The sequence below is a fragment of the Lepeophtheirus salmonis genome, chromosome 12 (genome assembly GCF_016086655.4).
Source record: "Lepeophtheirus salmonis chromosome 12, UVic_Lsal_1.4, whole genome shotgun sequence".
Taxonomy (NCBI): Eukaryota; Metazoa; Arthropoda; class Copepoda; order Siphonostomatoida; family Caligidae; genus Lepeophtheirus; species Lepeophtheirus salmonis.
This window is the reverse complement of record NC_052142.2, coordinates 7545085-7570835: the sequence shown is the minus strand read 5'-3', so window position 1 is coordinate 7570835 and position 25751 is coordinate 7545085. Positions and strand designations below refer to the sequence as shown.

The following is a 25751-nucleotide window of genomic DNA, read 5'->3' as shown; positions in this document are numbered from 1 at the left end:
GTATTTTAATATTCTTTGAGCCTATCATATTTTATCATCTCTCCCAGTTCATGACATCCATGTTAGTCCTACTTTGGTAGTGGTTTTTCTAACTATTGATGAATTTGTCGCATAGGATAATTTTAAGTACTTTCGGTGTTAGGGATATATGTCTTCCATTACCATTTCTGTGTTACCCTCTTTAATGGTAAAATTGACCTGTGGCATAGACCATATTGGCGCATACTAAGTGCGCAGTTTATTCAAGGTGCCATAATGGGTCCAAAGAAAAAAAAAGTGACCCCGAACCTAACTTAACTTTTGGAGCAAGTTTAATTTTTCCAACATTGTAGTTGGGCCAAGTTGCACCCATAAAACTAGGGTCAGGTCGGTCTTTATCTGTCAGACCCAGTCGGATTTAATTTTTTTTTTTTTTAGAGAAGCCTCTGATTGGGTTTCAATGGCTTTTGTAAAGTTGCCGCTTAATCTGTTCCTGAGACGTACTTCAATTTCAACACCACATTAGCACTTTAATCTTTTTTACTGCACAATATGAAAGTAGTTTGTCTTGATCTTTAAGTTCTCTTTTTTTTAAATAATTCTCATTTATTGTCTGGAGAGCGTAGGAAGATTTTCGTAAACTCGAATTTCCTTCACCAAAATCTGTGATCTAATAAAATATGATATTTGAATGAAAAACCACAACTTTCTTAAACCTCAAGGGAATGTAGAATGTAATTCTATTACTTTTCTCTATCACCTCTTGACATTCAATTTTGAAAGGTTCAAGGGTGTAGTGAATTTATATGTATTATAGTTATATTATCGGAATATAATGTTAATTCAATTTTGCCCAACCTATTTCATGTGTACATTAGGAGTGTTGATATAGATGTATGCAAGGTAACTAGAAATACAAAGTATGTCAATTACGCATATTTGGACTGTGAGTGTCTTCCACCACGCGTTTTCCTTTGTCGATGGAGTGTGACGTATTAGTCGATATGCTATTAAATTTATTGATTGAATTCACACATAATTATCAAATAATAATTAAGATATAATGTTCGAATACGTATAAATTTTTTATAACTTCAGGAGGTTCATTAGGGTATTTATTTGAATAATTTTTATCAGTCTATCCATAACAAATGGATAGACATAGATGCTGTGGAATTGACAAAATTGTTTTCCATTTTCTTTGAAATTTATAGCAATTCTTTAGATGGTTGAATTAATCTCACTCTTGATAAAGTTTTATACCCATGACTGCCAGAACATTAAGACATGATGCATGGATTCCTAATGTTGGGATTTTTTTTGGGGGGGGGGGATTTTTGGCCACATACCCCACAACGTATATTAATCCCTCCTCCTGACAGTTGATTTTGTTGGGAATACTTGCTAAATCTCCTACATTGTAGTTTATATTTTCATCTTCACTTTCAGATTCTGGGTTCTTGTGTTTTTCTTGTTCTTCAAAAAAAAAAAAAAAATAATAATTGTAAAAATCAAAATCTTCTGTCTTCAAACGTTTCCTTTGTTATAGATTCATGATTTTCTCTTAAATCTTTTTGATCCATTATACTATCTGTGACTTGTTGAATCGTGGAATGAGAGTGATCGTCATTTTGAAAATTAAATGCAGCATTTTCAACAATAAACTTTTCAGAGCTACTGATTACAATAATACGAAATCGATCTATTGATTCTACAACTTTAGTATGAGAGTAAGTTTGACCATTATATATAATTCTGAAAAAAAAGTTTTCAAGGCAATCTTGATTAAGGTGAGATGTCAATACATAGGGAAGTTGAATTTCATTTTTTAAATCTATATACAACGCCATCATCGACTTTGTGAAATATTATGCCTTTTTGGTATGATTTGGATAGGCTAGTTTCGTTGTCATTCCTTTTAATTTATTTCATTTTTGCTATCACATTTGTCATTGAAAGAAGAACTCCCCTTTGCTCCACCAAATTAAGCCCATAACTACATCCAAAAGTTTTATTGCGAACATTTCATGACATGAAACCATTTATCTTCAAGTTCGATAAAATCAACAAATTTCTGTTTAAATTTATCCTCTTCATTTAAAAGTCGAATGCCACTAGCTGTTGTATGACTAAATAATTCAGTGGCTGGCCGAACCCGTTGTTCCCGTCCTACTACATTTCAATTATCAGAGCTCAATTTATAGCATATTCGAAGCTCCTCATTATCCTTATCTAATAGTTTTCTAATTGTCGCGATTAAAATGAGAGCTTTATCCTCTAATTTAAAGGCCTGATCAATTAAATGAATTAGTAACTTCATTAGGCGAGGGACATCTGCAAACGCATATATACGTTTATCCTTGTTGGATGGATGAGAAAAATATACTTTTTCTGTACATAACCATAATTATATCCAAATTCGGATATTTTTGGGTCCCATATGAGAAACAATTCCAATTATATAAATTCCATTATTTTCTAACTCTAAAATAACATTGAAAAGTAGCTCCTTTGTTACCGGACAATCATAGTCGAAGAAAATTGTTTGCTTCCAAGGAATTATCAATCCTTGGATGAATATAACCTACACTCGAGACATAAAATAAGAGTAAATCATTCATTGGCGAAAATACAATATTTTATAGAAACAGTATCGATATAATTTTTAATAGTAATTTATTACTAATTACTTTTAAATGATGACTAAACAATATATTAATATCGACTCTAACGTCGCAATAACAATCCTTCTATTAGGTGGACTAGCGATTGGTACGGTACATCAATTGGAAAAGGAGTGATAACCCGATGAATGTTATTGACATACCGAATACCCATTCCGCAAAAGTATAATGTATTCGCACAATGAAACGTGCAGTTGCCATTTGCGATTCTCCTAACAACATCATTTATCATCATTTTCCAAAGGATCACTCAAGGACAAAAAAATGCGAAACTGCTTTTCATGGAAAGGACCCCTTAGGAAAACACCCTAAAATTTGTAAAAATCATTTTGAGGAATATGTTTATTAAAGGGATTTGAAGGTGAACTGCTGGGACTACTTTTAAAAAGAAAATTGAGAGAAGATGCTATCCCTTCGACAGGTCTCATGCCTGGAAAAGGATTGAGCAACCTCCAAGGAAAACGAAATGTATTGAGATAGTGGACCATTTTGAAGAAGATTCTAATGAAAGATATTTGGAGACATAGACAAATCATCCCAAACCAACGTAAAATCAACTCAAACGCTTGTGTTAGAAAAGGTTAAGACATCTAATCAAGTATGTGTATCCGGATTATGCAAATTAGTAGGGCTTCTAATACCAGAAAAGATCCACTCATTCTAGAACTCGAGTCACTAAGGAAATATAATATAGATTTACACGAAAAAGTGGCAATCCTTCAAGTGGAAAATAGATTATTAAAATCCAAATCTAATTTTAAGGAAGCGTTGAAAGGAGAACTGGAAAAGAAATTTACGAAATCTCAATGTAAACTCACTATCAGTGGGAAGAGGTTTGGAAAATGGAATTGAGGATGATATTGTTAAAGGACTGATACTGAAGTCTCTTTTCTCAAAGCCTACCGTTACATTCAATCCAATGGTCTACTTCCGGTTCCTAGCGTAACAAACCCCAAACGGTAATTCCGAAATTTTAAAACAGCTCCTGGAGTACAATCAAATATTATTAAAAATATTGCTCAACATATCAAATCCAACAAAACTCCAAATGGAGCTCCGACTATTATCAAAAAAGGACTTTAGATGTACCTATGGAGTAAATTTCGATATTGAAAAGGATATTCACCAAAGCATGATATATGTGATTGTAATTATGAAGCAAATTAAGATAAATAAAAATGTTGAAGTGGTGTTGCCAAAGTCATCTGCTTGGATGCCCTGCCAAAGGGGCATAAGTATTTATTCAAAATCTTTGATGTCATTGTATCAATACATAAATAACAAAATTGACCTTCCATATATATTAACATCTCATTTAAAATAAGATTGTCTTAAAAACTTTTTTCCAAAAATAAGACATTTTGGACGAACCCACTCTCATACTAATATGGAAGAGCCATGGATCGATTTTGGATACTCATAATAAGTGTCTCAGAAAAAATGGCTGTTGAGAATGCTCCTGTCAGATCTGAAGAAGACCAATGTTTTGTTTCTATGTTTCAACAAATTAAGGTTGTAGTATCACTAATGCACTAACGTAAATATTCTAATCCTGCACCTCCTATTAGGTCCTATTTTGATCGAAGCAGATTCAAAAGGTAACATAAAATTTTATCAAGACTTTGATGATATAATTTATCCTCAAATCATTAAAGGTAAGATTGAAGAAGATATAAATAATGATGAAAATACAATAGAACAACCATCTAATGATTTACATCTTCCTAAAATCTGTGAAGATGAAGGATTTATTTATGTTGCTGGATATGTGGCCAAATCGTTATATGAAAAATGTCCCACTCTGGTGTGTAATACTTACAGCATCCAAGTTCCTCCAAGTCCATGGCTTAAAAAAATTTCAAGAGGGGGGACTGCTTCCACCATCAAAATATTTCTGGAATTTCGCATAAAATAGAGAAGCATTTCATTAAGTTTCATAGATTTTTTTTGGTACCGAAACATATGTCATGGATCTCCCCATCTGCATAATTGTCGAAAAGTATCCTAAAGAAGAATATTGAAAAATTTATTCGCACTCGTACATTCATTAGACTACAGTACATTAATACTGTAAACAAAAGTAGCATAAAAAGAAATATAGCAAGTAAGGTGCGAAAAACTGCTCATTTCATTAGTTAGAAAATTGAGACAGAAATTATATAAAAATTTTTGTAGGTCATTATTCAATTTTCAACAATAAACCTTCTAAATGTGAGTGCCTGTGTTCTAGCTAAGTCCAAAAACCTTGTCAAGCAATTCTTCGGAAATTGGATGGGCAACATTTTTTTCAAACACAGCATAATGCAGTTGGGAGAAAAGTTTTCTTCTTGTGTCAAATCCACAAAGAGTCAATATGGGAACTGTTTGACTGCGGATTAATCAGTTCTATTTCAATAAAGTATTTGTTTTAAGATACTCCATTTTAATTAAATAACTACATAACAATGCACATTATGATTTATTTTTAAATTCATGATCCCTAGTACATTGAATTATGTTGCACTCTATCACAATTACCTATTCTTTAATTCCAGGAGTGACAAAGTGTCACGATCTTTTTTTGATTGAACTATACAAATTCCCAACGGAGTTCATCTAGCACCTTCTATTTGATTAAGAATGCTTATGATAATTTATAGCCATCCTTACAAATGAGAGTAAATACCAATAACTTATAAGTAATTGCAATATATATGGATTAAATATATTGTTCTTGGAATGAATGATAGAATTGATAATGACAAGAATAACAGAGAATAACAAATAAGTAATGAATAATATGCCTTCAATTTAATTTTCCTGATGCATTTTTGTGAAATCCGACAATCTTCTTCCTTCCTCGCTGTAGTCCACTATGGAAAATACAATTTTTCTTACAAATTATCTACGGCATGCTACAGTAGCAAATAATATTAAATGCAACTTTTTATTAGTTAAATTATTTGAGAATTTTAGATGCTATGCTTCACTAATATATAGTTATTTTGTGTTGATAGATACTAATCGATTAATTTGAATATGAAGTATCTAATAATTTGTTTTAATGCCCTTACATATAAATGATGTAATTATGTAGAAAGTAATTAATTTTTTTTTCTGAATATTTTTGTAATATATATTCAAGCAATCTAAACAGCTTATTAAATTTTAATTTCTGAATAAATATTATAAACAGAATTGACCAAAAGTAAATCAAAATCGACCTTTTTTTTAAAGATTTTTTTTAAATTGATATATAAGGTCTATTCTATAAGTTCAGCTATAATATAAAGCATTTGAAGTAAAAATTAACAAGATATTAGTATCTAAGTAAGGCCCTTCATTTACTCGATTTGGTAAATTTTTATTAAATATAATCAATATAACGTAATAAATAATTCATTTTTTTATATGCTGAAATGTTTTATTCAATTTATAATTTACTTTAATTTTCATATATATCGTTTTTTAATGTCGAAATATGACACTGAATTTTAGTTATACACTAAAAACTTGTTTTAAAAAAAAGGCTTTAAAGGGTAAACCTTCATATTGAAAGTTTTAATGGTCATATTCGTGTTCTATGGCTTAAATAACAATAACAAATATAGGTTTTAGCCTGCAGGCCAAAATGCTGTTCCATGGTGTTATAAATGATATCAACGAAAATTATTTAATAAAAACGTGTTGATGACTTAGGATCTATAGATAAACAACAGTTTATTGATCCATAGAATCAACTCTATCCATGTCTTTGCTCAGAGCACTACCTTTAGAGGACAAAATACCAATGATCCACGCTTTGTCGTTTCATCCTATTTGAACATTTGACAAACTTTTCATCTTTGATAATTAAAAAGCATCATAATGGGTGAATAATTAATATTTTTAGTTAAACCATTCCATTGACAATATACTTGTGCTTATGAAAAAATCAAAGTAACAAAGATAATTTTTTGAGGAGTTAGATGTGTAACTTCAAACTTTTTATTCCCTGTTAGACTCATATTTGAATTAAGGATATACATCAGAGTAATTCTTGCTTATGTTCTTCCTGTATACAGAGCAAAATTTGTATTTACTTGTATTCCAACTCTCTCAGGGTTACTCACAGCTAATGTAATAAAATGTCTCGACAATTAAGCTGCTCTACACTGAAACATTCTTCAAATTTTCAGGGTTACAGCATTAATTTTCGGTTTTTTTATTTTATTTTTAATATACAGGGGGAATATAATATTCATCTATATATACATTATGCAAATGTCTGTTATGTGTGTGGGGGGGTTGTCCGAGAATCACGGCAAACAACTGTACGATTTTTTTCATACATTTTCTTGAAACTTAAGACATGGTTCTGGTAACATTTTTTATTTTTTGCTTTCAAGGCCATGGCGGCCTTCAAATAGGATTTTTTTTTAGACGGTTTTTTGAACTAACAAACCACTACTTCATCAGGGTTATTGAACGTGGCAATAAAACTCTTCAGATCGACGAAGATAGGAAGCACGAAACTATCAGCATCAGTCGTGTTAAACCATCATTCATACCATCAGAACTTACGCCAAAGATGAATTCAATGACCCCAGAAGAACAATGTCATCTAGTCGTCGAGTCAAATTCCCGTTTATACTAAAAAATTAATTGTGCACACTTGGGGGAATACTGTAGCGAATACAAATCAACCCGGCGCATTAATTAATTAGTATTAATTGTATTTATATTATTTCTGACTATTCTTTTCCATTTTCGTTTAAGAAAAGTGTGTGAAATATATTATCGACAAGACGTTATTAACTGTGTTAGTTTATTTTATGACTAATAATTTACATATATAATACCAGAATTACATATCCAGTGTGGCTTTCCTAATAAAGATATCTAGAATAGAGGACCACATTATCTTTCATAGTATAGAATAATCTCCTTATTTTTTTTTAATAACAGAAGAGACTCGCGTGTAACGAGGGAATTGAAACCGAGCAAAAATTCAGCCTAAAAATTGATTGTGTCACATAAGTAGGAATTTTTTGTTTGTTATGTACATTAATAACACGAAAGGACTCAAATAAAGGAGATATAATTCTTAGAATATGAAATAGATGCAACATTATGTAACATACTTGGATGTTAAAGGACATCTGCACACTGAATGACACTTCCATTAGAATAGATTAGATCCATTGAGGTAGGCACGATAACATCTTCTAAAGAAATGAGATCCCTGAACATGAACAATATACTAATGTAATACACAGATATTAATTCAATAGAACTATGAGTTTACACAAATCCATATATCCGGGTGCTTTGCGAGAAAGAGCTGTACAAATTATTCGTATAGTCGTAGAAATCATTGATTTGGGATGTATATCACTATTCTAACGAAGTTTATAACACAAACTACCAAAAAATGATTAATAGTTTTATTACTATCTTCTCCACTCTATGATGTTGTTTGATATTAATAGGTTTTGTGTTCTTTCTTATTCTATCTTGCTTACATACATTGTGAAATAAATACGTAGAGGCGGCAAAGTGTGCCTAAGATTGAGTAATTTACTCCGGCTGACAAAAGGGGTATGACGTCACATTTGTTTTGAATAATATATCATTATGCATCATGACTTGGACGCATCTCGGACTTGAAACATGAGAACTCAGAGGCATGGGGACCTGGAGTCAGAAAAAGGGGTTATTTTTGAATATCTATGAGACTTCGACGACAAAAATTTATGTATTGCAAGCATTAGAAGAGACCAATTTGCATCTAAATACTTTTTTTAGGTATATAAAGTGAATAAGGAAATAATTATTCTTTAAGAGCGTTATGAAAGAAATTTAAGAGGGGTGTTAATTTGGTATTTAATTTTAGCCCTAATTTTAGGATAAAACAAGGTTAATAGAAATACAATGTTATACCATAAAAAAAGTACGACTGATGTTTGACTTGAACCACGCTTTTAATATTGAAGTCATAGTAGATGAGTGGTTGTGTGTTCTGTCAAAATCTGTTATTCCTGCCTAGCAGTCGGTATAATAAATTAAATTGAAAATTCTAGCAATAGTGACATCGTAGATTATGAGTGGTTCTGTGTTTTGTCAAAATCTGCCTATCTTGCCCAACAGTCGGTAAAATACACCAAATTGAAAATTCTAGCAACCCCGATTCCATGATGGTCTAACCTTGTATTTCTATTAAACTTGGGATATAATAGCATATTTAAGGCACTCTAAAAAAAGAAATTGAATTTCCGATCAAGCAAATTTTATACAAATGAATTAAAGAAACATAATCGAATGTATCTTTTAGCTCAGAATCCAAAACTGATCTCAGCTTTTTTCTCAGTGGTCTGAAATCTGAAAAATTTGGAATTATAAGAATTCGGGACTTTATCGTTCAGAACTATTTCTTTATCCTTAAGACAATTACCAAATTAAAAATACGATTATTGAAACTTATGGATTATAAAAGTGTTTTTATTGATTCTGCATTTTGTTCTGAACATGATATATTTCCTCTTTTATGGTGAACATGATGAAAAAAACTTATTTCTCTTTCATTGTCATAAGGAATATCATAGTTTATATTATAGTAAAATATTCAATGTTGAATAATAATAATTTAAAAAAACATCTCAAAAATATGTATTTCCAAGAATTTGTGTGCGATTTGGTATTTTTTATGTAATCCCATTTTTTATAAAAGTGTTCAAGCAAATATGTAACATTATCATAATATTATTTACAATTTTAATGTCAATCTCATGACGGCATTCCCCGTAGTATATAATAATGTGTCATAAAATACCGTGCTTTATAAAAATTCAAATAATTTATTAAACAATTATTAATTATCGTTAATGTATCACTTCATTATTTTAATCATGTTATCTCAATTCTAAGGAAGGAATACACTTTACTCCCTGATGTGGAAAGTTAGTTATCCTCGGATAAAGTTTCATTCCGTAGTCCCTTGTGGAATTTGGAATATAAATTCGAACATCTCTTGAGATGGATGATCTATTTAGAATTATTTTTCTTCTATTCACTCTATTTTTCTTTGGTTCTTTGGAAAACATACAAGTCCACTTCTTCCGGTCTTAATGATTGAAAATTGATTAAATGCCGTAGCAACTGTCAAATTAAAAGCACATCTAAATATTCAATTTGTCTCTCTTAAAATGATACAATGCTTTAATGCATTGTTGTTTTAAAATTTATTTTGATCGTAAGTGTTGTAGTACTTATTTGTAATTAACATATTTTATTTAATTTTTCACAACCAGAGCCTTAAATCCGAAAGTTAATTGACATAGTTTCAAACTTTACATATATTCATTCTTATGTATTGATTCCTACGCCTACTCTCGTATGAAGCTTAGCTTGGTGTGGTTATCTTATTACAATAAATTTCCATCCCATCATCCTCCTGTATACATCTAGTATTTCCTCCTGAGGATAAAATATGTAAGATCTCTTCTTTTGTCTTAATGCTTATAGAACATCGAATTTTTAACGAATGAAGATCGATCTAAGCATCACTAAATTTAAAATTTGTCTCTCAAATTACTTAAATGTAAGGTGAGTTTTTTTTAATGTATTAAATTTTTATTTTATTTAGCTAATATATAATATTCTTCTTTTGATAGTACTTAATTTTTTACACTATTACATTTAATTATGCTACACCTAGTCTTTGATTTTATTCGATTTTGAATAGATTCTGGAAGATGGGGTATGACTTGACATTGACCTTATCAACATATCTATTTTATAACTATTTTTTGAAAAATCTGTCTTAATATGGTTCAACCTTATACTGTATTCCATATTTTATATAAATCCTGGAATTAATTTTTTCCACTATTCGGTAGAATGGATCAATTAAATGCTGATAAGGAGAACTTAGATATATTAAAAGGAATACCAAATCGTAAACTGATTACTTTTTTGAGGAGATTTGACAATAAGGGGTCAGGGAAAATATAATGTTTAATGTTATTAAAGGTTTATTTTATTTTATTGAATAATAGTCACGACATAAAATAAATAAATAAAATATTAATTTTAATATGGTGGCACAATTTAAAAAAATCAACGCTGCCTCAAAATCTTTTAAATATATAATTTGTACCTATATTTATATGTATATGTTATGCTATGTATTATTATTTTAAGATCTGAATTTTAATAAAATAAAAAAAAATCTAGATGTTCTGTTTAATTTTTTTTTCTTCATAAGATCCGAATAGTTTCATTTTATTTTATAAAAATATCTTCCAAAAATACTTCGTTTTGTATCTACTAAAATAATACAAACTTATTTTGCTATAAATGCGGTTGTTACACATTTTCACGTCAAAGGAGCGATATAAATTTAGTAACTAAGCAAGCTTACTTTTTCAATTTTAAAATACCATGAGGCAATCAAGATAAATTGTGGGTACATCAAAAAGTGTACAATTATTTTTGGTTAGTAAAACGGAATGTGATAATGTTTGGTGTACCTATGGTATAGTGATAGTCAAGGATAATTCATCTGATTGTCATTTCAGAGGAGTAAAAGTATGTTAGTTTATAATTAAAAATATATTATATTGTGTATCCAAATGGGGTTCATCAACAAGAACTATCCCTTATTTCGATGAAATTCCGGTTACAACATATGAACCTTCTTTATAAAATAAAGAAGATGTTGAAAATAGAAACGATTCAAACTTTGAAAGATGTATATTGTATGATAAAAATATATAGATAATATGTATAAATTAAAATATTTGTACTCTTTTTAAAACTATATTTTGTGTTGCTATTAGTTTATTTCAGATATACTTGTCTTTATAGGATATATCTTTTTTACCTATTAACTCAAAATATTGTTACAAAAGAGGATTTACAAAACCTTAAATATTATATCTATCAACCAATAAATCAAAAAAACTTGTTGATTTGGTCGATGTCAAGTTATACCTCTTTTTTTGAGACACTACTATTATAATTGAGTAAAATAAGAGACTGGATGTGACAGAAGAAAATATAATAATGTAAAATAGGAAGTATTATGGGAATATGAACATTATACAGGAGCTATTGTCATAAATTTTAAATATATTAAAAATAACAGACTAAGACATTTGAGTGAATAAAGAGAATAATTTTAAATTTAATCATCCTTTTCATTTGCTCATTCATCAAAGATGGAACAACAAGATATACTCGATCTCTAATTTATACGGATATGATAATTGGATGAAAATTTATTGTAATAAGAGAACCAAACCAAGCTAAGCTTCAAAGGAGAGCAGAGTTGATTTCTTCCTTGGGGAGGAATATATCCATCTATAAATAACAATAAATATATTCTGGTTAGAAACTATAACTGGATCCATTCACTATAATAATCAGATATAAGGTTTTGAATATGAAATATAAAATAATATATGTTAATTACAAATAAGTGCAACAATTTGAAGTCATTACTATATAACTAAAATATATTTTAAAAAAACACATTTAAACACTCGAATCATTGTATGACGGAAAAATTTGATATTTAAATGTGTTTTTAATTTGACAGTTGCTACGGTCTAGGATCATTCTTCAATCATTAAGACTGGAAGAATGTTCTCCAAGTGCTAGAAACACAGAAAAATAAAGGACATTTAAAGAAGGTACTTCTAAATAGATCATCCATCACAAGAGATGTTCGAATTCGGATTCCAAATTCCATGAGGGACGATGGAAGGAAAATTCATCCGAGGAAAACTAACAGACCTTATCAGGGAGTACAGTGGACTCCGTCATTAGGATTTAGATAACAGGATAGAAACAATGAAGAGATCCATTAACGATAACTAATAGTTATATAAATAAACTATTTTAATTTCTACAAAGCAAGGTATTATATATCATAAACAATCATTAAATTAATGGAGGATGTTGGTAATCATGTCATTTATAGAAATACCGCCATTGTAAATTGTGAAGTTGAGATAATTTTCAGCATGTCTTAAGTCATCTACACAAAATTACGATCAAGTTATGAGTAAAAAGTATAAAATATTTACTTATTTCTAAGTGGAACTTTTACTTTTGTACTATCTAACAGTAAGTATACATTTTTTTTTAAATCTAACCATAAAATATGATTCTATTTTAGCTAAACATATCAACAATTAGGATACACAACTCATTAAATGGCAAAAACAACTCATTAAATGCTCACAACAACGGAGGTAGTAGTTTTGGATGGTTCGCAACTAGTTTGTCTGACACTAGTTTTCTTCACTTAAAGGCTTGGGTATGATCATTAGGTTAATAAATATTACTTTTTTGTAACTTAAAGATTAGCTATAGTTCATAAGCTCCGAGAAATGGTGTTTAGAAAACTCATAAAAAGGCAAAAACAACGACTTAAATGGCCACAACAACAGGGATAGTTGCATTGGGTGTAGCATTATAATTAGCAATTGTGTGTATCCTTCATGATAATAGTATGTTGTTATAGAAGCATAAATAACCGGGAGAAAATCTTTTTTTGATGCTCTTAATAAGGAGTAATATCACCGGACATTACTACATAATTAGCTTTTGCTCTAAATCTTTACGATGTCATGTTAGAAAACTACATTAAGTGAAGAATAGTTGCCTGAATTGTCTTATCAGTTATAAATGAGTCTTATTTTTATATCTAAGGTAAGTAATTAAGGTTTAAAATTGACTGCATGGATTTACTTTTCTTTTTTTTAGATAAACATGAAATAAATTAAAGTGGGATTCTAAAAGCTGTTCGTACTAAGATTGAAAGAAGATATGGTATAAATCTAACATTATTTTATAATTTTGACATTTACTTCATTATTAATAATTATTAAGATCTCATCGGTAGAGATATATCTATCCTGTGCACAATTGTATATGTAACTTGCACATGATGAAAAAGGCTGATGATCTTTTTGATTAAATTCCACGTCTGGCTTGTCTTTTGCAACCTAAAGTTATGACATATTGAACTGAATTCCGATGTTAGAACAAGAAAATATTATTTGGATCAATCTATTATTTCAATATTCTGTATTTATAATTTATTGTTATTATTAGTTATATGATTCTAATTGTTTAATTTTGTCTATTTAACTTAAATGTATGATGGTTTACTTTTTAGTATGTAGATTATATTTAATTTAATCCTTACCTTAACCGTAGAGTCAAAATACTCTTACTTTGTCGTTTTGTTAGTGATTATTCTGAGAATATGGTTCATAATGAATTACAATTTCATGGAGTGTGACGTTTTCAAATCTACTATAACGGATAAAAACCGTCTAAGTCAATTATACGTAATATATCTTTATTAAACATTTTGCTAATAAATACTTTCGTTATACCCTCAAACATCATAATAAAGGAGGCAACCGATAAATACTGATGTGATTATCACTAAGAATCACATTGGTATTTCAAACAATGATACCATATGTCTATATGTCTTTCTCTCCCCCCTTCTCCTCGCTCGCGTTTTTTTCTACAACATTATCAACAATGCGTAAATATAAAAGGAAGTAAAAAACAAGCTAACCGTGTGACTAAAATAGTTGAAGGGGAAAATATTCTTCTAGCTTGATAAAACCAACCACTTCAAAGAATAAGGGATTTTCTTTTCTCCCCAATTTATGCACCCATAGGAATCATGCCACCTTAGCATTGGTCTATATTGCCTATACGCACAGGCTGGCCCTACTTAGAAGTCAGAGTTCAGGATACAAGAGAGGTAGATTAATAATTAATCTCAATCAAATACGACATTGAGCGAAGTACAAAGTTCAAGATTTAACAAGATTTTTGGGTTGAATACATTTCTGAGCTTTTTCTAGTATGATGGAACATAATGAAGATATATTTTATTGTTTTTCCAACATCCTCATTAGCAGAATGGACATTCAGTGAAGTTTCCTTACTTCTTTGTAAGTAAAGGAACCAACTAAGAATGACCGAATTTGGGGATTTACGTCTTCTCTTTAGTGAGTTTTTAAACTGATGTGTAGAAACTAATATTCTTTTACTAAATAGAAAAAATTGAAAAATGGAGGTTTCATCATTTAGTTTTTTTCAGTTACAAAAGCTTAAGTTATTCGAAAGATTGATGATTACTCCCGTGGTAATATTTTCATTATCCTCAAATAGTGAGTACATAAAGAAATGGAAAAAGTAAATTGCTATTTGTAGGACTTAGAAATCCACATATGTAGGCCTGTCCAATGATCTAATTCCAAAATGGAGTTGCCTTATACGTAGTATGTACTCAGCAGAATATTAAAAAGGATTCATATATAAGCTTATACAAATTAAGGACTTCAATTCAATGTAAGTATATTGTATTACAAGTCAGCTATAAAGTTTGTAGATTAATATATTAAAACAATGGGGCCATATTTGGAGAATACATTTGATGAGGAGGCGATTTGTAGCCTAATCCATGCATTTTTGTTACTATTTTAAGTGATTTGTGAGCGTTACATTGGATTGATGAAGCATAACTTTTTTTTTTCTTTAAATTTGGCCATTTTTTTAATTTCTGTGATTTCATACCTTATACGCTGCAACAATACTATGTAATAGTCGTTGTTAATGGTGTGGACCTTTTTGAAGTAATCAATTAATAATATACCATGCATAACCATGAATACTTATGCCAAAACTATACCAGCCAACTGTTGCGTCTTTCCACACTTTGAATTCGGTTCATTGGGTGCAGTCCACTGGACTATGGAGTGAAATTATGAAGCCACGTTCATCCCATATCCTAAAAAAACGTACTATTTTGGTCAAATTTTCTAAAGTTTTCTCCCAATTTGTACACCGCTTTCAAATTTCCAAATAATCATGCATTAAATTTCAAAAAAGTTCTTTTCTTATTTGTAGAGTTTTATCTATGTTAATCCACTTCACTTCACGATAGTTCAAAGTGATTTTGTGTACCTTTTTTACACTTTTGTTAGTAAATGCCTCTTTCAGAAGTTCACTGCGTGCATCGGCTTTAACCCTTATTTTGCCTCCTCTAACTTTAGCAAAAAATGTTTAACGGTTAATTTCGCTGATGTAGAGTGTGAATATTGTTTATTAAGCCAAGCCTGGACTTCAACACTATTTTTTTTTCACCAAAAAGCAATGCTTCTTTAAAACACGAATTGAAATGATGAAAAATGTAACTTGTAAATGAATGGGAAAACTGTGGGGAGGAAAGTATCCAGACGAAGGATGTTAGGTGATCTAAAAAAGGATACTAAATATAAATCTGATACACCTAATGAAAAGAGAATTGGAGTTTCAGGTACTGATTTGAAAAAACTGCTGGAAGGTATAAACTGTCAGAAAAGGAGGACAGTGTCATAGAAAAGTTTTCGAAAACAAAAAAAACCAACTCATATAAGAGATTATATCTTGACTTTAAAACCAAGAGCTGGATCTGGTTCAAAGAGCATCCTCTGGTACAGGATAGTCACCTAATAGTAACCCTCCCCCCCCTCCCACGAAGCGCAAAAGAGGTACGATTGTAATGTATGTAATTAAAGTTTAAATCTTTTTTAACTCCGACACAGAATATAAAAGATACAATTTTACTTCATATAACTTCCTGCATATTATATTCAGGGATAAATATGCGTCAGAGAAGATAAGTTCCCTTTAACAAAATTTTACCCCTGGAAGAGAGAAGAAAGGATTTAAAAAACGCAAATAATATCGAGTAATACTGAGCAAAGAGTAAGAAAATCAAGGTAGAGAAACGATAAATTGGACAACTACAAATGTAAATCCAAATATAGGAGGGTAATCGAACTGAAAAGAGAACTGGGAGAGATGCCCGTAGTTGGATTCTTACACAGCAATATCAGCTTCAATAAAACGAAAAAATGGTGGTAATAGACCAAGTGGAGGAATGTTATGTAATTAAGAGAGGGGGGGATTTTGTTAATGATTGACCTAAATGATAGAGAGAGAGAGAGCATTTTGGAGTCTCAATTATACTTGGTCAGATGAAACATATGAAGAAAGAAGTCTAAATGTATTACTTTAAAATACAAACGCAACCATTAAAATCGTTAAAAAGGTTTAAAAAGCTGGACCAGATGGACTTGGCCCAGTAGTTTCCAAAAAATTTCTACATGAGTATTATGAGAGAATGGCCTTGCTGTACAAAGTATAGATTAAATTATCGTATGTACAAATGATCTGTTGTAATGCCCGAGTAATTTTCTTACAAAGCCTTACCAGATTAGACAACAGCGTTCTAAAAGCCTATTTCCAATCACACAAATTTTTACACTGTTATAATGAATTGAGAGAGTAATTTTTTTTAGCATATTGACCTCCTGAAGTTGAACGTCTCAATGATAAATCATTTAGAATTTAAAAAAGAAAAGTCCACAGACTCGGCAATGGGAAAAGAGGTAAATAAGGCTGTAAGTGTGGTAATTCGTTAAAAAATTATACCATAATATTTTTTGTTTTTTTTTACATAGAAGAACGTTTTTATAATCTTTCATTTAAAGCTTTAGAAGAAACTTATGTTAAGTTTGGCATTGATGATTGTAATAACAAATGCTACAAGTATTCTTTGAAAAATAGAAGGGTTCAATGTTCTCAACAAGGATGTAAAGTCTTATCTACTCCCACAGAAGGATGCCCAAAATGTTGAATTTTATCTGCATTCACGGGGAACTGTTCTATTCAGCATATATTTCTATATAAGTAGTGGCAAATATTAATAATTTGATTTGTGGATAATATAGCCGTGATAATAACTTGGATAGATCTTTCAACAATTGGTTCTATCACGCAAAAATGGGTGAATAAAATGAGGAAGTCTGTAGATAATATTGGTTTTAAGGTTATTAAGAATAAAATGAAACCAATGTTATGTACTTGATCTCACAAAGTGAATACGCTGATATTCCATATGAACGGAACAATTATAGAATGGGTAAACCAATACAATTATTTTGGTTTAGTCATCGACAGAAGATTATATTTGTAAGTGCATTTGGATTACATAATCAGAAAGGCTAAAAGTGTTTTATTCTCTCCTTGTAAAATGATTAGGTCACACTATATAAAAAAATGGATACTTGATGCCAATTTCGAACTGATTTTGACTTACGCAGCAGGAATATGGGCACTAAAAATAATAACAAAGTAAGAGGTTGAAAAAAAAGAGAAGGTTAGCATGTTTACTGTTTTGTAGTGTGATAAAATCTACACCAACTAGAGCTACGGAAATCTTGCTCCATGTAAAATCTACACAACTAATTATAAAACGACGATCACTAGCAAACTAGCAAGACAGTAGAATAATATTTCGCTATAAGCTGGACCCCTAAAAATAAATGTAAAGGAGGTCTTGGCTGATGCCAGAAGAGTTGAAATCAGTTTCATATATCATTGAAACATCTATAGAGATTACTGAGAAATAAACTTGAGATAACATTCCACTTGAAATAGAAAAGCAAGGAGGAAAGATTAGTCCAAAATTTCTCAACATTTATACAGATGGTTAAAAAAACGATGAAAAAGTTTGATATGGCTGGTGTATAATATGTAACTAAGATTGATAATTTTGGTAAGGATACAAAAGCGTGTGAGGGGAAGGGAAGAAATACTTATGGTATCATTGTCTATTGACTTAGATAAAAAACATCTTCCTCTATCAAGAACGTTATCAATTCCCGCTTTTATTATTCAATATTAATATAATATTAGATACTGATAGTCGATAGAGAACTGAATAAAATGCCTAAAATAACGTTTTCTTCTGTTTGGATTTCTGGAAATGAAAACCAGGCAATTGGAAATACTTACTGGATGAGAAACAAATTGCTTGTCGAATTTGTTGATATAAATGTGCCTTTAGTACCCTGTCTAGAATTAAACACCACTCATTATCCTCATCTTATATCAAGAGCATGGACATTCATCTAAAAAATCAAGTTAATGATGAATACATCAAATCAGACTTTAAATCTAATCTCACAAAGATGTAATATACCCTTATTCATTCCCAATACACGGGAAAATTCGTCCCTTCCCGAGGAACCATCATTAAATTAATGGAGGATAATGGTAATCATATCATTTATAGAAATATCCCCATTGTAAATTGCGAACTTGAGATAATTTTCAGCAAATTTTGAGCCATCCATACCAAATTACGATCAATGTTATAAGTAATATGTATAAAATATTTACTATTTTCTAAATGGAACACTGAATTTTTTACCATCTAACAGTAGGTATTCATTTTTTTAAATCTAACCATAAAATATGATTCTATTTTAGCAAAATGATCAAGAATTATGATACACAACTCATTATATGGCAAAAACAACTCCTTAAATGGTCACAACAACGGAGGTAGTAGTTTTGGATGGTGAGTAACTAGTTTGTCTGACACCACTTTCTTCACTAAAAGCCTTGGGTATGATCATTAGGTTTTCCAATATTACATAGTCAATAAATATTACTTTTTTATCACTAAAGGGTTATATATGGTTAATAAGCCCCTAGAAATTGTGCTCGGAAAACTCATCGAAGGAAAAAACAAATGTTTAAATGGTCACAAGAATTGGGTTAGTTGCATTGGGTGAAGCAGTATAATTAGGAATTGTGTGTATTCCTCACAATAATAGTATGTTGTTATACAAACATAAATAAAGGGGAAAAAATCTTTGTTGATGCCCTTAATAAGGAGTAATTTCGCCGGAAATAACAACATAATTAGCTTTTGCTCTAAATCCTTACGATGTATTTAATTCTAACATTTTTTATTATTATTATGTTTATTGTCTAATTTTATGATTTTGACATTTACTTTATTATTAATAATTATTCAGATCTCATTGGTAGAGATATATCTGTCCTGTGTAGAATTGTATATAGCAACTTCCACATGAAGAAAAAGGGGAGATGCTCTTTTTGATTAAATTTCACGTCTGGTTTGTGTTTTGCAACCAAAAGTTATGATATATTTAACTGAATTCCGATATCAGAACAGGAAAATATTATTTTTGGCTTTGGTAACTTAGAATGTTACAACAATATTTTCCAAGCAGAGCTGGACGGAATGTACAAGGTATTACATGCTCTCCATTATATGGGGAAGTTTGTTCAGTTGCTAATAGAAATATTTCTTAATAGAAAATGAGGGGTTCTTTACGTGTCAAAAAGTTAGGCTGATAAAAAAGTTTTGGAGTTTTAAAAGGAAGACAACGATAATTAAATAAAGGGTCATTGGGATTATAGAGGAAATGAGTACGGTGATGCGCTTGCCAAGAATGGCGGACATATGCTTCAAGAATCCGAAAGTGAAGTTCCCAATAAGTGCAGTATAATTTTATATTAAGCACTTAAGGAAAACTTGGAAACAGGAATGGTATAAGTTACTATGTGTCGACAAGAAAAATTATTTTTCGACGGCCTAGTTAGGACTGGAAACTTTTTTTAAACAGGAGAGCAGCTATTAGAATTATAATTGGCTTCATTACAGGGCAGAAAATAAGGAGGGTGATTTAGAACATTCGGCTTTAAAAAAAATCAAACTCTTCATTGAATCCGTTAAGAAGACTGGCTTTTTGAATGACGTTTTAAATCGGTGCTGTTATGTTTATATACTGTTCTAAAGTCTTTATTACATGGGTTGTTGCATTTAATTGGAGTTTCCGTGGATTTATGAGGAGGTGGCTATTCTATTAACATACTTAAGCGTGTATTAAAAAAAAAAACTCTTTCCATCTGTTTTTGTTAACAGCTACAAAAGTTGCTTCACTGTACGAACCAATAACCAACAGACAAAAAATTTGTAGCCGTACCGTTTGAAGGTTGATACTTACTCAAACTAATTCAAATTTTAGTGTGTCTATGTGTCAGTCTACAGATTTTCAAGTTGAGGTTGTGATGGGAAAAAAGCATAAGGAATAGTAGCTATTCTTCATTTTTGTAGTAGTGTGTTAAAGGGAGAGTAGTTTTCCTGTAGTTTTAATAATCAATGATCAATCTTAACCTTGCGTAGCTTGCATTGGCAAAACTCAGCAGGGAATAATAATTGGGGAGAAGAGAAAGAAAAAGATCTAACTTTAATTTTTGTTAAGTATACCAAAAATGGAGTATTTTAATTTCTATATGTTTTTACACTAAAGTTCACTGGGCTCATAAAAGTGCTTACCCAGAATTTAGCATGAACTTTTTCTTCCTTTTTAATATTATTATAATCCTTATGTAGTATTTTTTTTAATTTTCGAAAATAGTTTATGAATTGAAGTGCAATGTTAATAATAAAAAGGGAGAAATTATACGTGCCTTATGAGTGCATAAGGACTTTAGTGAAACCACATTAATACAACTTGATGAACATTTTGATTTAATATTTAAAAAAAGTTGTTTATCAATGGGTACAATGGCACTTGCATAAAAAATAGAGATAAATATTTTAATCACCTTCAGTCAGGCCTATAAATGGAAAATATCATAATTGCCATAATAGTAAATTCCGTCTTATTTACTAAAAAAAAAATTATATAAATATATTCATCTTTGCAAGTTTTTAATATATATGTGGTGAGTCAACTAGAAATGACGCTTCAAGTACTTTTTCTAAAAAGAAGTGTGGGATGGATTTGTATTTTTCAACTAATTTATTCCATTTATTTTAATAAATTATTTTAATTGGCCCCGCTATTTATACTTAACATAGCAAAAATTTACCGTCACAATAAAATAAAATAAACATATAGGGTCCCTTATTTAATTTTCTTTTGCCATGTTATGCTAAATTGTTATATTGAAGAGAAGAAAAAAATTACAATTTATTTTTTACTTTAATTTACAATATTCACGAGTGAATCCTATAATTTAATCATGAAGAGAGCGTTTGAACATCTAATCTTCAGTAAAACACCTAAATTAGAAATCTTTATTAATGGAGCTCATCTTCTAACTATATATCATTTGAGATTCGCAGTAGATATTATTAGAGAGTGAAAAGCTCTTTGACTTTTGTCTACTTCCACTCAACTTGAAATACAAATAATAAAACGAAAGTCTTAACTGTTCTCGTCCATCTTTTCCCAATCCCTTTCAATGAATTTTCTGAATCCCTTCACTCCAACTTCTCATCAAGAGTTTCACGAGTATAGTTGTATTATTATTGAGAAGAATATCAAATATGAGTCAGGATCTATACAACAAATTGTTCTTTGGAGGATGAGGAAAACGGTGATACCTTCATTCTTAGTATGTAATAAGTGTGTATTAAAGCAGACGAGAGGATGTTTCTGCATTCATAATTTCCTTGATGCACTCAATGTTGGATCATTCATTCAATTAGAGATTTTTATTTTTGACGGAAGATTTTTTTTTCCACTCCTGTGGAATATGAATAATTTGTCAGTATTAAGGACGGAATGAAGTGAAAATACTGAGAGGAAGAAAATAGATGGACATCCAGAAATTGAATTTTGAGTTCCTATATTTTAGTAATTTCAAGAAGCCAATGCGGATAATTATTGGGTAATACCTCTTCTTAATCATCCCTTTGATGTGATGCGTTCTTTACTATAAACTCAATAAAATTTATATTACTTATAAGTCATCGATCTTTGCTTAATCATAGAAAAAAATTAAGATGGAATATAGTTTATGATAACTGAGTATTCAGATTCAGATTTTCCTATATATTCAAAGTGATTCAATATACCTGTGCAATTAATTAAACTATTCGGAGATTTCAATTTTGTGCCCATAACTTTCATCTGAATGTGATACACACAGGTTTTAATTTTTTAACATATAATAAATTTTTGAAATAAAAAAACATAAGGATTGAGATAACAGTGATTCAACTATTATATTAATGTTTTTACATATAAATTATACATGGCTGTTTGGAATGTTTCTTGATGCAAAAATTTGCACTATCTACATTTTCGCTCTTTTTTATTTACATATCTTTTAACTAAGGAAAACCCAAATAATTTAAATAAGGTGCACCTTTCTTTAACTTTTGCCGATGATGAGGTAGGACGACGACTGGAAGGAATTTGATTTAATATAGGAGGGCTTGAGGTAAGAAACGGATTCAAATTAGGAGAGGAGCTTGAGGTAAGTAACGGGTGTAAGGTTGAAAGATGGCTCGAGGTAAGAAATTGATTTATGGTAGGAGGAGAACTTGCGGCAGAAAACATACTTGAGGTCGGCGGTAAGCTTGGAGCAGGAAGAGGACTTGAGGTAGGAAAATATGTTAAAGGTGGGAGAAGAGCTTGGAGTAGAAAGAAGGCTTGATATAGAAAAAGGATATGAAATAAGAGGAGAGTTTGAAGTAGGCAATTGACTTAAGGTAGGATTAATGCTCGAGTTGGAAAACAGATTCAAGGTAAATGAGATTGACGAAGGTTAGGGCTTGAAGAGTACTCCAATAATCTCTTAAGTAATTTGTTCTACTTGTTTTCACAATTGATTACAGGAGCTATATTTCTTTCTAGATATTATTTCTTTTCTTCTGTTCAAAGAGCTTTTTCACATAAGTACGTTTCAGGAATCAAAGAGGTCAATTCCTTAGAGGAAATGTGATTCTATAATAGCCTTAAAGAAGTAATTTCCTTTATTGAACATAAATACGTGATGTTATTTCAACTCATCTTTTAAAATATTCAGATATAATTTTTTGCCAATTAAACCACTTAACTCCATCTTGTTTTGTAGATTTTGCAGACAACTTTGGAAACATATTACTTACTACTTTAATTAAATCATCCCAGTAATCTATACTTTGCTTATATTTAAAAGATTAAAAAATCATTCCAAATCTGCGATCGACAGAAAGCTTAGAATGATTCTATAACAGAAAATAAATAGAATATATTCCGCATTCCAGAGCATTACATTGTATTCCCAAAGACCCATAACAATGAAATTCTTGTTCTGACCTCTCAAAAAGCATTAAAGAAATAGATGATAATTAAAAATATTATTGAAAGAAATCCCCCAACTAAAGTTGTCGAATTTTCAAGTAGAGGAGCAAACCTAAAATGCATTATTTCATGGTATAAAAGTGATGCAGTACAATAAGAACCTTTCTTGCATGTTTCTTGTAATAAGTATAGAGAAATTAAGCATATATATATATATATATTTAAATTACAGTATATATCTTAACTTGCTCTGCTTCATCAAACATGTATATGTGAGATGCCCCTGCTCCTTCATCTTCTACGGCAAATAAATTGATTTTACATAAAGATAGAAAATGAGTATTTCTTCTTTGAATTGATTAATATGGATTAGACTCAGCCTTCGAATAATCCACTGTAAATAATACAACTTCATCCCTCTTATATTTAATATAACTGACTCGAGTGGTTTAGTCTTTTCTTTCCATTTCAACATATTCCAAATGTTTTTTAATGGACCTATCAATGTTTATTTGCAATCGTCCAAAGTATTTTTTTAGAATGGACTCCCTAAACAATGTGGTTAAAGTTTCCAAATGATCGTAGCATATATGGCAAACGTCACTCCGCCTTCCCATCTTCCTAATTATGGTCATGCGGTCTTCCAGTGCTTCAAAAATCTATTTTTACAGTAATATTGTACATAACCAAAATCCTGGCATGATTGAAGGTATTTCGGGTATATGATATATTTACTCCAATGACTTGTAAAACTAACTGCCTTGAAGTCCAAATCAGGAGGTAACCTTCCAAGAATAAAAACACCATGCTCATTCATTAGGTTTTTAAGAAATATCTTGATACCTTCCCGTCGCTCATGAATATATCTATTGTAAGGGTTGTTTAATAGATTATCAAAAGATCTATGTGTCCTTAAAGTAAGACAATTTTCCAGATAGTGAGTATGTAAACGACCAAAGCTACTTTTGGATATTCCCATCAAAGAAGAAAAAGTGATAAGGCACACTTGCTTCTCTTTAATATAAAGCTTCATCTTGTCTTTTTCATCCATTGAAATACATTTTGTGAGAATCGTTGGACATTTTCGCCATTTCCAAGGACTGATCCCTACGTAATGTAAATTCTTCCGGAAACCCCACTTAGAGCATGGACTTCCCTTTCCACATTATTCTTGAAGTCCTATTTTACAGTTTTATTCCGTTTGGTAAAAGTTACAAATTATTTCGTTCTCTTCCTCATCTACACAACGAAGTGTCATGTCCTGATTCAAAGGTCGAATATCGACATAGGAGGCGGAAAAAATGTTGTCGGACATGATTTATAATGTTTGGAAAATTAACTATAATGGTGTCTATTCGTATTATAGTGTTTAATACAGTTATAATATTATTCTTCGTGGACAAAAGCTAGATCGGATCAACTTGTTTTATTTCAATGACAACTTCGTTTTAATATATATTAACAAATATTAAAGAGTATGAATATGACTAATTATATTGGAAATGCCATAAAGGGGCCAATTAGAGTCACATTAATTAATAGAAGGCTTAAAATTATAGCTAATATTCTTCAGTATCTCATCTTCTCCCTCAAATTTGAATATAAATCACATAATGGAAAAAATATGTCTATCATCTATTTGGCCGTTATTATTTATTATATAATTAAATAAAAGTTGAATTTCTCATCACTTGTTTTTTACTCAAGCGTCATTTCTAGTTGAATCATCGAATCTAAGTCTACTTCAATTTTTCCAACTTGTATTATTGTAACATATACATGTATTAGAGTGGTTTTCCTTGTCTTATCCTATTTGATCATGGTCCGATTGGATAAAGAACGTGAATTTTATAATTTATTGGAACATATGGGTTGAAAATAATAGAGTACTTGTATTTTTTTTTTTATATGCATTGCATTTTTTGGTGATTACATATAGATTGATTCGTCTTTGAAATTTAGTAATAAAGTACAATATTATAGAGATTGATATAAAGTGAATAATTTTTAAAAAAATGATCGTATTAAATTGCATACTTGCATCGTTCGTTAATATGGTTTTTTGCAAAAAAAAAAAGAAAATATTTTAAATTATATTGTGTGGATCTTATAAACATTCACTTGAAAAATATGAGGGAAAATATTTTCT

At 30.3% G+C, this 25751-nt stretch overlaps 1 protein-coding gene and 2 long non-coding RNA genes across 4 annotated transcripts in view; 2 read left to right on the top strand and 1 right to left on the bottom strand.

The window, feature by feature from the left end:
• Nucleotides 1-25751, bottom strand: part of LOC121126839 (uncharacterized) — a 91623-nt gene that overhangs the window by 61178 nt on the left and 4694 nt on the right. The window contains exon 2 of one of the 2 annotated variants that reach the window (XM_071892120.1): nt 21742-22058. The exons of the other annotated variant lie outside the window; for it this stretch is intronic. The gene's annotated coding sequence lies outside the window, so the exon portion shown is untranslated. The remainder of the gene's footprint in view (nt 1-21741; nt 22059-25751) is intronic. 2 annotated transcript variants of the gene reach the window in all.
• LOC139906772 (uncharacterized) lies at nt 8222-10822 on the top strand. Its single transcript, XR_011782680.1, has 3 exons — nt 8222-8429; nt 8956-9873; nt 9932-10822. It is a non-coding gene; the product is annotated as an uncharacterized lncRNA (long non-coding RNA).
• LOC139906771 (uncharacterized) lies at nt 11418-13844 on the top strand. The gene is made up of 4 exons (XR_011782679.1): nt 11418-12752; nt 12805-12945; nt 12996-13340; nt 13395-13844. It is a non-coding gene; the product is annotated as an uncharacterized lncRNA (long non-coding RNA).